The sequence below is a fragment of the Poecilia reticulata genome, linkage group LG13 (assembly GCF_000633615.1).
Source record: "Poecilia reticulata strain Guanapo linkage group LG13, Guppy_female_1.0+MT, whole genome shotgun sequence".
NCBI lineage: Eukaryota > Metazoa > Chordata > Actinopteri > Cyprinodontiformes > Poeciliidae > Poecilia > Poecilia reticulata.
In genome coordinates this window covers 11,504,790-11,517,595 of record NC_024343.1, presented here as the reverse complement: position 1 = coordinate 11,517,595, position 12,806 = coordinate 11,504,790, and the positions used below count along the sequence as shown (strand labels likewise).

The 12,806-nt window shown below is 37.6% G+C and overlaps 1 protein-coding gene and 1 long non-coding RNA gene across 4 annotated transcripts in view; both read left to right on the top strand.

The window, feature by feature from the left end:
* Positions 1-12,806, top strand: part of sphkap (SPHK1 interactor, AKAP domain containing) — a 119,823-nt gene that overhangs the window by 54,427 nt on the left and 52,590 nt on the right. The window lies entirely within an intron of this gene.
* Positions 11,657-12,806, top strand: LOC103474435 (uncharacterized). Its single transcript, XR_535184.2, has 2 exons — positions 11,657-12,425; positions 12,650-12,806. It is a non-coding gene; the product is annotated as an uncharacterized LOC103474435 (long non-coding RNA).

Sequence of the window (12,806 nt, the reverse complement as noted above, 5' to 3'; positions counted from 1 at the left end):
AGCTCCTGTCCAGCTCCTCTCCAGCTCCTGTCCAGCTCCTGTCCCAGCTCCTGTCCAGCTCCTGTCCAAGCTCCTGTCCACCTCCTGTCCACCTCCTGTCCCAGCTTACTATCAGTCATGAACAAGACACAAAGACAGTCCAAGTCCTCTACTTGAAGCAGTGACAGACCTGGAGGGATCAGTCCAGGTTTTTCCAGTTGACTGACTGATTCATTGCGGTTACAATTAAAAACTGTCTCAAGTTTAGTTAAACTTTCTGATGGTGCCGTTACTCTGTGTTCTTGTTTTCAAGACATTTACAGCTTCCAGCCTGTTCCAACTCAGTGAGCAAATTATTAGACAACTTTCATCTAAATAATGTCTAAAGGGTTCATAGACATTCATGGTAAATTTGGAAGATATTTGGTTTAAAAGACGTCTAATTGCACAGTTGTTTGTTTTCACCAAACGTTAAAAGGTCAAAATATTTTACGTGTTGATCTTGAACGGGTCTCTATCACTAAAACAGCATTTATCTCCTGAACTATTTACCTGCACATGCACATAATATACATGTCTCAGATTAGTTATGCTTTTGTTGTTGTTGGTATACATCATAATTATTTTTAAGAGAAAATAAACAGTGCCCCAGCAGCATAATGGCGCAGCTCCTTCCTCCCCGTCACATCAGACCTGTGTAGCTGACATGTCAAGTGTCCAGGGACAATGTCTGGTGATGTCGAGGAAGCATTTTGGTGTCTGTGCACATACTGTACAGCTTAACTGTTTAATGAAACTTTATATTTCATTAAATATATACCTTTCAGTGTGTATATATACATATCTCGTCATGAGTAGGGCTATTCCGAACATTCACATGTACAAAAATACACACTTCACTATTATAGACTGATATTTTACAACTCAACTTTTTATAAGATCAGGGAATATTTCTTTCACAAGTATATGCCTTTGACTCATTATGATCCTGCACTACAGAGTAATAATCTCCATCATGTTTCTGCTTATGTTAGAGGCTCTCAATGAAATAAGCCCAGGCTTGTTTTGCTTATTAGATGTAGTATGCACAACAGACTGCATAGTTAACCTTTAAAGAGAGCTCTCAGTCTCCCCTTTGTTTTGCCATAATGCATAGCTCTCCGTAATTATGACTCGGCTTTGACCTTCGTCGAGTCTGTTGCCAGTAACAGGCAATAAGTGGATTGTGGAGTCCAAGCACCTGTTAGTCCATTTGTTCCTCATGTTAATTGTGAATGTTAATAAGGTTTTCTCTTGATGCTGGCTGCGTTTCCTCCTCCGTACGTTTGTGAAGCCTTTGGCCAGCGCCTGCTGACGCAAGCTCCTCACAGCTAGGTCTGACCAACAGTGACAGACAGAAAAGGTTGTCATTCTCAGTGACCGTCAGACACTGACCGATGAAGACGTCACATAGAAATACAAATTTCATTTTTCTTTTTTTCCTTTTTCCTTTGCTCTTTGAGTTTTTACTTCAGAGTGTTTAAATTTTTTTAAACTCACTTTGTTGCATAGTGTTAATGAGGTTAGGGCAGTTATGCGAAGACAAACAAAACAGCTTGTGTTGTGAAGCTTGTAATTCTGTAATGAGTTATGGCATGGGTTGTGTTATTTTCTTCTGAAGCAAAAACATATTGCACTCTAAAAATGAACAGAAATAAACCCCTAGCTGTACTTCTTGTGCCACTTTTACTGTCATGCAGTTTTTGACACTTGAATGGGAGATTTGCATGCTTGTCCTAGATTAATATTCTTCTTCTTTTTATCGACAGGATTATCTAATTAAGGGAGGGACAGATGGTATTTAAATTTAGACCCATAATTTAGTTGATGCGTCTTTCGATCTCTGCTCATTATCAACTTTTGCTTCTCATCTCTGTGAGATTAAAACATGTAAAAAAAAAAAATGTTTTTAATTAAAAAGTAAGAGTGTAATTTCTGGCCCATGTGAGAGAGATGAGGGTGGACAGATGCTGATCAGCTGTCAGGGGAGTCCAGAGTGATTTTCTCTTTGCTCGTCTGTTCACTGGAGGAAATTAAAAAAGAAACAGAACGATGTTGAGAAAACATGTGAAGCAAAATGCTCTGTCCTCAACCTGCTTATCAGGCTTCCAACTTTGAGAAAAACTCGAGTTTTTCTTGGTTTCACCAGGAAATCAAGAAAAACTTTATAAACTCTTCATATCCTATCTTCTTTTATGATCCTAAATGCTAAATCCCATCTGCATAACTCAAAACATATTATCACGTTGCTCTGCAGATTTGTCACTAACTTGGCTCAGGCGAGGCGTCTGGCTGTGCCCGACCCGAACCTGTCAGCAGTCCTCCAACAGGAAACCGGAAACTACAATCTGTCACCTCCTCCTCCCGACACCCACTGTGGTGCAGAGCAGCTCTGTGCAGCCGGCGTTATTAGCCCACCTGCCACCCTGGCTTTTATCAACCTCTCCCAGAAAACTCGCTGCACCATCTGAACTTTTGCACACTATCCAACCCAAATTCAGAGCACAGTTAACACAAAAGGCTGATTAGAAGAAGTCTGTTAATCAAAGGTTGACGGAAAATGGAATAGAAAAATAAACGAAGCAATAAAAAAAAGACTGACACTTGCTGTCAGACTTATTTATTAAAGCCAATAAAATATTAGTTCAGCCCTGTAATTATAGAATTAACTCAATTCATGACAATTTAATACATGTTCCGTATAGAGTTTACCTCTATGAGATATTTAACTTTGGCATATATTGAAGCTGCATTCCCTACATATTTGTTACGTCTTCATGGCAGTGAAATGCAGCTTCGTAAACTAAGATTAGTTTATCAATAATAAATCAATAACTTTAAATTTATAATAACACATTAGTCTCATATTAACGGTTTTCTAGACACTTTACATTTTCCTGCGTTATTCATTCCCTCCTCAGTCACATTTGGCAGTGGGAGCATGGCTGTCATTTTGTGCCTACGGTCCCTCCAGACCGCCACCATCACACAGTCACACCAGCATATTTACACATGGGGAAGTCGGGTTAAGTGTTTTGCTCAGGGACACAGTGACATGATGCACTCAGGCAGAGATTTGAACCGAGCAAAATTGCTGCCCCAACCTCGATGCTCCCTTTTTGGTTATTGTTTGGACCCGTAACTCTAGCCATCATTAACCTTTTTATGTGATCGTAATGATCAGGTTCCATAATCATAATTTTCTATTAGAACAAGAGAGCAGGTGGAAAATAAGATGGATGAAAAGGTTAAACCAAAAATAAATCAGGGGGAGTGGGGCCAATGTTTACTCTGATTAACAAGGCCATTACCTTTAATTGCTTCCAAGAATTTTGTGACAGCCTGCAAATATAGTGTTTCCAGCTCTAACGTCTAATGGTCATGAACACATGTTTAGTCCTGTCTGAGAACAGTTGTGTGAATATTGCAGGATTTCAAAGAAGAGCAGCTTTGTGATGTGCAAACGGCGTAGCCTCCAGCTGTGGGTCGTTGTTGGGACACTTGATTGCTGCAGCATGAGAATTTTGCGTTGAATATAACAATAATTAATAGAAAGACTGCTTTTTTCTTTAACTTTGAACTGATGGGTCAATTTACTGATCGTTTTGGATCTAATTTGATCCTTCAAAGCTCTTTTTTTTATTGTTGTGGAAAGCATTGTGGCAGAGAATCAACCTCTCACCTCAGATAAATGAAGGTCTGAGTGAAAAGCTTACTTTCATCCTGCCTCTGCTTTTGATATGAGCTATTTTAAAATTACATAAAATCACCTGAAACTATTACTTAATTTCTGAACATACAATCAAGTGAAACAATTAGGACTTGGCTCTAAATATTCATTTCTTTTTTTTAGTAAATATTCACACATCAATATCAAATCACCTTTATTTTTGTCTCTGGAAAAGAAAGAAATTTAATTGCATCAAAAACATAAATGAAACCTTTATAATAAACAAAACATAAACAAAATATTAAGCAAATCTGACATTTCTTGTGAGAGCAGCAAGAAGAAAAACATCATTGAAACAAAACCGAAAGAACGCAGTTCAAGAAAAAAGATGCTGGTGGTGCAACCATGTGCAATAGAGGGGAGCAGCAGGACCAGAACAAATGTAAATGTATGGCGATACATACAGGCCAACACTGACACACAATTAAAACGGTTTCCTGACATACAACGCCAGAAGAGACTTATCCCCATCAGATTTGAAGCCAGATTGGGGGTGAGCGTTTTGTTGAGACAATTATCTATAATTTGGTAACTCATACAAATGTATGATATATTTTTCAGCTTTTCCTATGCATAAACTTTGAAAAGTATATTTCATTATCTTTCCAATATACTACCAAGTCCCAAAAATATTCCTGTGTGACTAGATTTCAGTGACGTGCATGTTTCTGTAAAGCACTGCCTTTTCTCCTGGTTTTTGTATGTTTTTTTTAGCTTTTGCAGGAGGAGACCCTCCACATTTTCCAGAGGGCAGAGACCCAGTTGGTGTTTAATCAACCAAAGAGACGTCATGTCGTCTCGCTTCTTGCTGAACTCCACAGTCTACCCACGGCCCAACTTTTTATCAGTTTATTGAACTCAACACGGCTAAACTCAGTCAGTCAGACGTATGCTCCTGCACCACAGTGTTCATCACAGAAGTTTTTCTTTTTTTTTTTTTTTTTTTTACTTCATTCGATAAACACAAACATTTTCATTCATAACAACTAGAGTGTGTTTAGTTGGAGCTTTTTTTGGCTTGTAATCCTGCCTACAACGTTGTTAAAACCATCTGCTTCAGAAAGTTTTGCCTCGCCTCAGATGATACGACATGGAGCCTTCTTCTTGTATCCTAGTGCGTTAAATTTTTCCATCCAGACTTTTTACGTTTGGGATTTTGAAGTGGCAGCATCAGATCTGAGGCATTCCTCTTTGCCTTTTGAAAGCTCATCCCCTTTGATACTTGACTTTCACTACTTTATGATTGTTGCTTCCTATTTGCCAAAGTGGACGAAAACATGTGTTGTAATTTTTACAAAGATGGATGCAGCCGTCAAAATTTCAAAGAATTTCAGGAATTTCTTTTTCAAATTATGCAAATTGTGCCTTAACACCAAACTGTTTGAGACCAGGTTCAAAATTGCAACCGCAATGTATGCTGCGTCATGCTTATTTTAATCGTTATCATGACTTATTTACTCCGTGAACTTTCACCGGCTGCTCGTAGGCCTTTCAAATGCAGTGATTTAAACCCTGTTCTATAAATATCTCTCCACGTCACAGCTACTCAGAATCATCATCACATCTTTTCCTCTCACCTCACTTTCCTCTTTCCACGTGACATATCTGCTCTGTACTACACCACTAGAATAAAAATATCCCTCGGTGACTTTTTTTTTTTAAACACATTTTCCACAGAGAAAGAGACCGTGCACCTCCGTTGGTTCTCTTTGCGTTCGGTTTCCACACTGAGCTCCCCCAGATGTCTCCTCTCTGCCGATGAGTCTGTGCTTTCATCTTCACTTTGGTTGCTCTTCCATCTTTTATTTTAAGAAAGCCTGCCTTGGATTAGTTCATACCCTGAAAAGCCTTTGGATTAAGATGTGTGAAGGGCACCATCCAGATGATTAAAAGAGGAGGCAAGAAGCAGCGGGGAGAAGAATGGCAGAGAAAGTGGAATAGAAGAGGGAAATGTTCACTTGAAAACTGTGAAAAAAAAAAAAAGGAAAGGAAAAAATAAATGGGTAAACACTGAGGGAGCCAGCGCAGGAAAAGAAATGTTTATTTGAGGGGATTAAATTACTGCTTCACATCCAACTGTTCTTTGTGTTTTTGATTATCTCTCGCTGGTTGTTGTTTATTATTGGCCTATTGACTCCTTTGAAATACCGAAACTGACTCTCTGTTGCTATGCAACTCCTTTAAAGTGTCTCAGTTCTAAACCTCTGCACTTCCCTACCAAAATAAGGCAGAAGCAACAGCTTTAAAGTGTCATGAGTGCCAACAACACGCACACCACACAGACAACGCTGATGCTTTAAGTTGCTACCCGAGTTAAATGTTAGTATTTAGGTTGTACTAGCTTGCAATGTCTTGCAAAAGTACTCGCAACACTTATTGCATTACTTTCAAACTTTTATACAGATACAAAATCTGAATAGTGTTGAGTGCATTAACCCCGCTTAACTCTGACACCTTTAAATAAAAATCTGTGCAAACAACAGCCTTAAAAAGTCACCTAAGTTAAGTCCACCTGTGTGTAATTTAATCACAACATAAATGCAGCTAAACTGTGATTTCCTCAGAGATTTGTTGGAGAACATTAAAGAACGAAAGCTTAATAAAAATCAGGGTTTTTAGCAGACAGAGCAGAGAGAATCTTGTACATATGCAGCAGGGTTAAGTTATAAAGCATCATTGGAAGCTTTGAAAATATACGGCAAAATTGCAAACCCGGTGAGACACCCGGTGGACAGGCCAGGCAGCATTAATCAAAGGTCCATAGTAACTCTGGAAGAGAGGCAAAGATCTAGAAACTGGTGATTTGTTGTACACTCCCCACATGTAGATTATGTGGATGAGTGGCAAAGAATTACAAACCTATGTTTGTCACAAACCAGATAAGAGACATTGAAAAAGAAGGTGTTCTGGTTAAGATTTCACTTTTCGGTGTAGATTTAAAACAGAAAAAAACTACTATACATCACTCTGAACACACCATCCACTCAGTGACTTGGTAGTAGAAATTTGTGGTTGGAGTGGTGTAAACTGAAACCGAAGAGGTCTGAATACTGTCGCAATGTATTGCATCTTCCTGGCAGCTCACGTCTGGAACTACACATGACACCAAACGTTGCTTCCTAGGCAATAAAGCCAAGTTCATTTATACCTCATCACATTTTTTTTCAGTATAATTTTAAGCTGCCAACAGAAGATTGTGGCGAGCTTCAAATAAGCTTTCAGCAATTTCATTTGATGTATTGTCCAAGCACTTCTTAAGATAAGTGTTCTTGCCTCCAGTGGCCATGCTCCAAGATAGGGTGAAAACTCTTTCATCCCAGGGAGCCCAGAAGGATGATAAAACGCACAAATGACACAAAAGCAGTCAGATTTATCTTGAAGCAATTCACAATGCTCTGAAGCGGAGTGTGTAAAGAGAGTCTCTCAGAAGCAAATGGTGAAAAAACATACTTACATTAGATGTGAATAACTCATTTTTAGCTACCCTGTGGTACTAGAAAGTGTTCCTCAGTCTGTTTGGTTAGTCATGTGTTGTAGTTATATACTTGTACTCTAAATGCTATGAAGTTTTCACTTTCTGTCTCAACTGGTAAATACACCTGGTCCAAATGGTGAATTCAGTCTGGCACAAGACATTTTGATACATGGACTGCACTGATCTATCGATTTTTCTTTTTTTTTTATTAAGAGACATTTGTAATTATTCTAAATGCACTGATCTTCTTTAGGCCAAATCAAAATTAAATTGGTAATTTAGGTTTTTGGAGTATGGTTATGAGTAATAAGTGGTCAAAGCAACCTCAGAATACGTGAACACAAAGTACTTTCCCCTGGAGGCTCGATTTTAGTAACTAGTCAGAGTGCGACCGACACCAATAGCAGATTCCTGACCAGTGGTGGGAAGTAATGAAGTACTTCGTTACTGTACTTAAGTACAATTTTCGTGTATCTGTACTTTACTTAAGTAGATTTAATAATGGGGACTTTCTACTTTTACTCCACTACATTTTACAGTAAGTATCTGTACTTTCTACTTCACTACATTTCTACAAAAGTGTCGCGTTACTCGTTACATCCAAGTCGCGTTGCTCTTTTCTTCCGTTAAAATGTGAAGTTCAAGGATTTAAGGTGGCGCCGTAAAATCCAAGCAATAACGTGACTTAGTGTCTGTTGTCACCCATCGGCTCCACCTTTACTCGCACGCGGAGCTCCAAGACATGCGCAGTGGTTTGCTCTGAGCGTCAGTAATATAATAGCGCTGCATAAATCATACGATATGGCGACATGTAAAATCAGCAGCGCTTCGCTTTCACAGACGGTGGAACTTCGTCCAACTTTTAGCGTCACTTGGAAGGAAAGCTTAAAGAAAGGTAAGCTCTGTTGATGTGATGCTAGCAAAGCTAGCTGTACTGAGACACAGGTTGCATCTGCGATGAAAAAAAGTTGTCACTCATGCGCTGAATTATTGTGTGGAGGTGATGACTGATGTGTCACAAATATGGGACAAAGCTGGTACCAAAGTGCAATAAAGTGGTATGATATTCAGGAACGATCCGATTCTTCTGGACGGATCTTTACTGATTAAATTTATTTCAGCTCTAAGTAATTAATATCTAGTTGTTTTATGGGAATGTGGATTTTTCAGATCAATTTGAGAAGCAATTTTGATAAAGGTAAAAGTTATTTTTTTGTGTGTCATGTAGCGCGGGGTGCTGGTCTTGACTTGGTCTTGGGTAGGTGGTCTTGACTACAACTCTGCTACTGGCTCCTTGGTTGCCTGTCCTCTCCCACCCACCTTCTTCCCATCCCCTTTCTGTTGGATTTATTTCAAAGTAAATGCCACTAGTGGCAAAAAAAAGTTAAGTTCATGTTATGTTAGGACAGGAGACAAGATGTTTCCATCCCTGAAATTATGATGCATAGAATCACATATCTAAGTCTAAACTATGTTACAGAGTAAACACAATAAAAACATACTTTATCTGTGGCATTGTTCATTAAAATGGCACATTTCTAATGTATTAAATATGAATACGATCGGTACACTTAATGATATTAGCAATTAGGTAATCCATTCAGCAAGTACTTTTACTTTTAATACTTAAGTATTTTTAAAAGCCAGTACTTTTTTACTTTTACTTAAGTACAAATGTTAATGTGGTAGTTTTACTTTTACTTAAGTACATTTTTTGAGTACTTTCTCCACCACGAATCATGACACAATGAAAGAACCCCTAAACCTTCTGTCTAACTCATCTACCATTCTCCACAATTACCTAACTTCATTAAATAAGTTGCAGAACTCTTACTGACAACTAATGCTTATTTTTCAAAAGATGTATTTGATTGTCAGGCTGCATGGTGGTAGTGCTTTTCCCTTGAAACTAAAAGGTCCTAGAATGCCAATCACAGCTTGACGTCTTTCTGCAGAGACAGTTCATGTTCTCTCAGTGGGTATGTTTTCTCTCGGTACTCTGAATTCCTCCCAAAGCCCAAAAACATAAACTATCTGCCTACCCTAAATTGTCCGTAGTCTATGCTTCAACAAACTGTTCAACACCCTCATTCATAAATATGTCTAGTTTTGTGGAGTTCGCCGGTATTCACATTGTTGATCCTGCATCTATATTTAGACAACACAGGTGATCCAGGGATTGTGGTGACTTCTATATGGGTCAACTTTTAAGGTCGCTCATCATGCACACCAGCTAACAGCAACATCTCAGAGGACTTGTTGTGAGGTTCTGTTTTTGGCCAGAACCCAAACTGGCTGAAATATCTTTATAATTAAAACAACGTTTCATAAACACTTTAGGGAAATTGAAAGTCTGAGTTCCAACACTGCAAATGTAATATACTGGATTAATACAAATTTGGGAAAAAGATGTGCTAAGTTACATAACTGTACATGAAATTCTACTTTCGTCTATTTTTACAACAAACAAACTCCCCATTAATTTTTTTTAAGCAACCACCTAGTGCTGTAGTGCATCATGCATACTTACTATGCACTCCATAATAAGTGTTTTTTAAAAAAATTTTTATCTTTTACAATTAAAGACAGGGCTACTCAATTACATGTGAAGATGGGGCAGGTATTTTTACCAAGAAATTTCAGTGGACCAGACTTTGTCTTTGTAAAAGTTAACAAAAACAGGTTACTGTATTAAAACAAGTTCTGTTTATTATTTTGTCTCATTTCAAATTTGGTCAATTGTTACAACTATTCTAAAAAGTACATTGTACACTATAAATACAGCCATGAATATTTTTTGTAAGGTAATGTGTTTCATATTATGTACATTTAAACCATGGATCTTTTTATCTGTTGATTGTATTGACTGTAGCTGGTGCTGGATGGGGAAAACCTTCTACCTCAAATATGGATGCTAATAAATAGATATATGGGAACTGTTACAGCATAAAAGCATGAAACAAAGAAACAAAGCTTTTTCTGAATATAAGAAATGCTGGTTTGCGGTATGGTATGGTTTCTTTTCAACGTATAGAGCAAAGTACTTTAGCCAACACAGGGAAGCAAAAAATAAATTGTTTTTTTTTCTGTCTCTCTCAGAACCTCAGCTTTCTCTGTGGTTTCTTCAGAATTCAGTTTCCTTCATTCTCCTCCCTTGGCATTATTCTCAGTATGAAATAGAGGTCATGCCTGATATTTGGTTGCCTCTCACATAAAGAGAGGTAAATTTACCATCAGCTCTAAAGGACATAGAGACTATTCTCAAGGGTCTCAAATGGCTGTCCAAAAAGATTACGACAGTCTCATTTGGCAATTTGGAGTGGGGTGTGAGAAAAGATTCTTTGGATGATGTGAGTCTTCAAAAAGAGGCTATCATTTTAAAAAGTTTAATTTATTTATTTTAGAATTGCAGTTTTCTAGCAAATGTAGAATGAAAATAGCTTACATGGGAGTTTCTATCAGACGTTGCAGTTTCTTGTGTGGTTCAGAGCATGTCTTCTTTCTGACCAGTGTTGTTGTTGAGCAGCTTCTAGCCTCAGGCTATCATTGCAGTTCATTCTCACTGTTCTCTGCAGCAAATTCCCAGATGCGGCAAGCCTGAGCTTCTAAAAAATACATTCTGAGAAATTCCACTGTAGGATCAGCCACAAAACGTCCGCAGTGGTTCATTTGCAGTTAGGCCAAGATTATTCAGTGTTCAATCAATGTTCTGTCTATCAAGAAGTATTTTTCTGGTCGTAAATGAGAGAACTATTTCCCAATGGACAGTAGGACTCCATGCAAAGGGGTATCATTAAAATAGTTTTTTTTTTATACAGCAAAATGAACATGTCAAAAATTATACACTTCTAGATAATAAATGGCTTAATGGATTGCTACAATGCCAGTACACATGCCAAGCACTTTTTATAATTGTTGAACAAATTTCCGCTATGATATTTTAACGATTTATCTTTGGTGATGTTAGAGGACTTTCTTGCCATCACCCTATATGGCAAGCCGTTTTAACATAAATTCGGTTTTACCGCCCTTACATTCCAGATATCTCAAATTGTTTTATGACTAGACGTTTTAGCGATTTAAGATATCTCTAATTATATTTCGACTAGACAAAATACATATTTGAGATATCTCTAATTACATTCTGASTAGTCAAAATGACGTCAGATTTACCATTGACTTGTATGGAGATTTCAATTCAAGATATCTAAAATGAATTACTGACTATCTGAAATACACATTTCAGATATCTACAATTAAATTACGACTAGTCATAAAGTAAATTCAAGATATCTCAATTTTAATTTTGACTAGTCATAATTCTAATTAAAGATATCGCGAATTACTCCATAATTCAAGATATCTTAAATGTATTTTTGGATAGGAGAAATKTAATTTTGACTAGTGAAAACTAAATTATAGATATCTTAAAAGCAAATAATGACTAGACAAAACTAAATTAAAGATATCTTGAATTGTAATTTTGACTAGTCAAAATTCCTTTTAAGATATCTTTAAACGAATAAGAGATATCTTAAATTATTCAGCTTTTCCATTTAAGATATCTTAAATTGGCATTCTGACTAGTCAGAATGACATTATTGATATCTTGAATTAGTATTCTGTCTAGTCAAAACGTCATAAATTTACGTAGCATTTTGGCGGACAGTGCGTAAGACATTCTAGCTTTAGGCTACTTGATTGGGCTATTCAGTGGTCAGCAATGTCAGATCAGTCCAGCTCAAATACTCGTGTTTTTAACACAATATTCAGCGCTGCAGCTCGTGCTCGACATGAATTAMGAAATACCGATWATTTWTTATCTGCAACAAGAAGACTTTTTCGACGTCAAGTGCAGCGAAGTCAAGGTAAGTGGATGTTCAGATGTCGGTTCATATAACTGTAGCTTTCCAGGTAGACTACGTTAGCTTCATGCTAGTGGAATAAAGAAATATTAATTAGGAAACTATAAGTAGCCTATTTAGTTGGCACTGGAGTTGTCTTCCGCCTTATAAAATATGACTTAGAATATCACTTAGCATCTGGTGCATCTATGTTGTGATTCTGTTGTGTTCATTGCAGGCTCAGCTGGGAGGCGGCCAAGCCCTGTGTGGAAGACAAATATTTTCTTGCTTTCTGGTCCTAATATTGACATTCTCCCTTCTCCCTCGGATGTAGAAAGACTGAAGAACCATGGATTAGGTGGGCATGTTTTTTTTCAAGAAAGAGATTATTTCATATACCCGCATAATGTGACAGAAGGAGGCACTTTTGCTTTTAACATCTCCATTTGGGTTTTAATTCACCACTTCATGATAATTTTACTCTTTCACCAGAAGTCATCTGGTAGGCTGATGAGTTCAAACTTAAATGGAGTGTTCTTTGTTATTGTGTTTAATATTGCTTTGTCACCATTGATTATTCAGGCAACCCTGTGCATGAGGGGACAGGAACCAGGAGCTCCAAAATTAACCTGAATTGGAGCTTGTCTGAACTGAATAACTTTGTGTGTCAAAGTTACCCACACATCAGCCTAAATCTGGTTGGCTTTGAGTTGGCAAGAGCTGGAAAAGGACGAAAGGT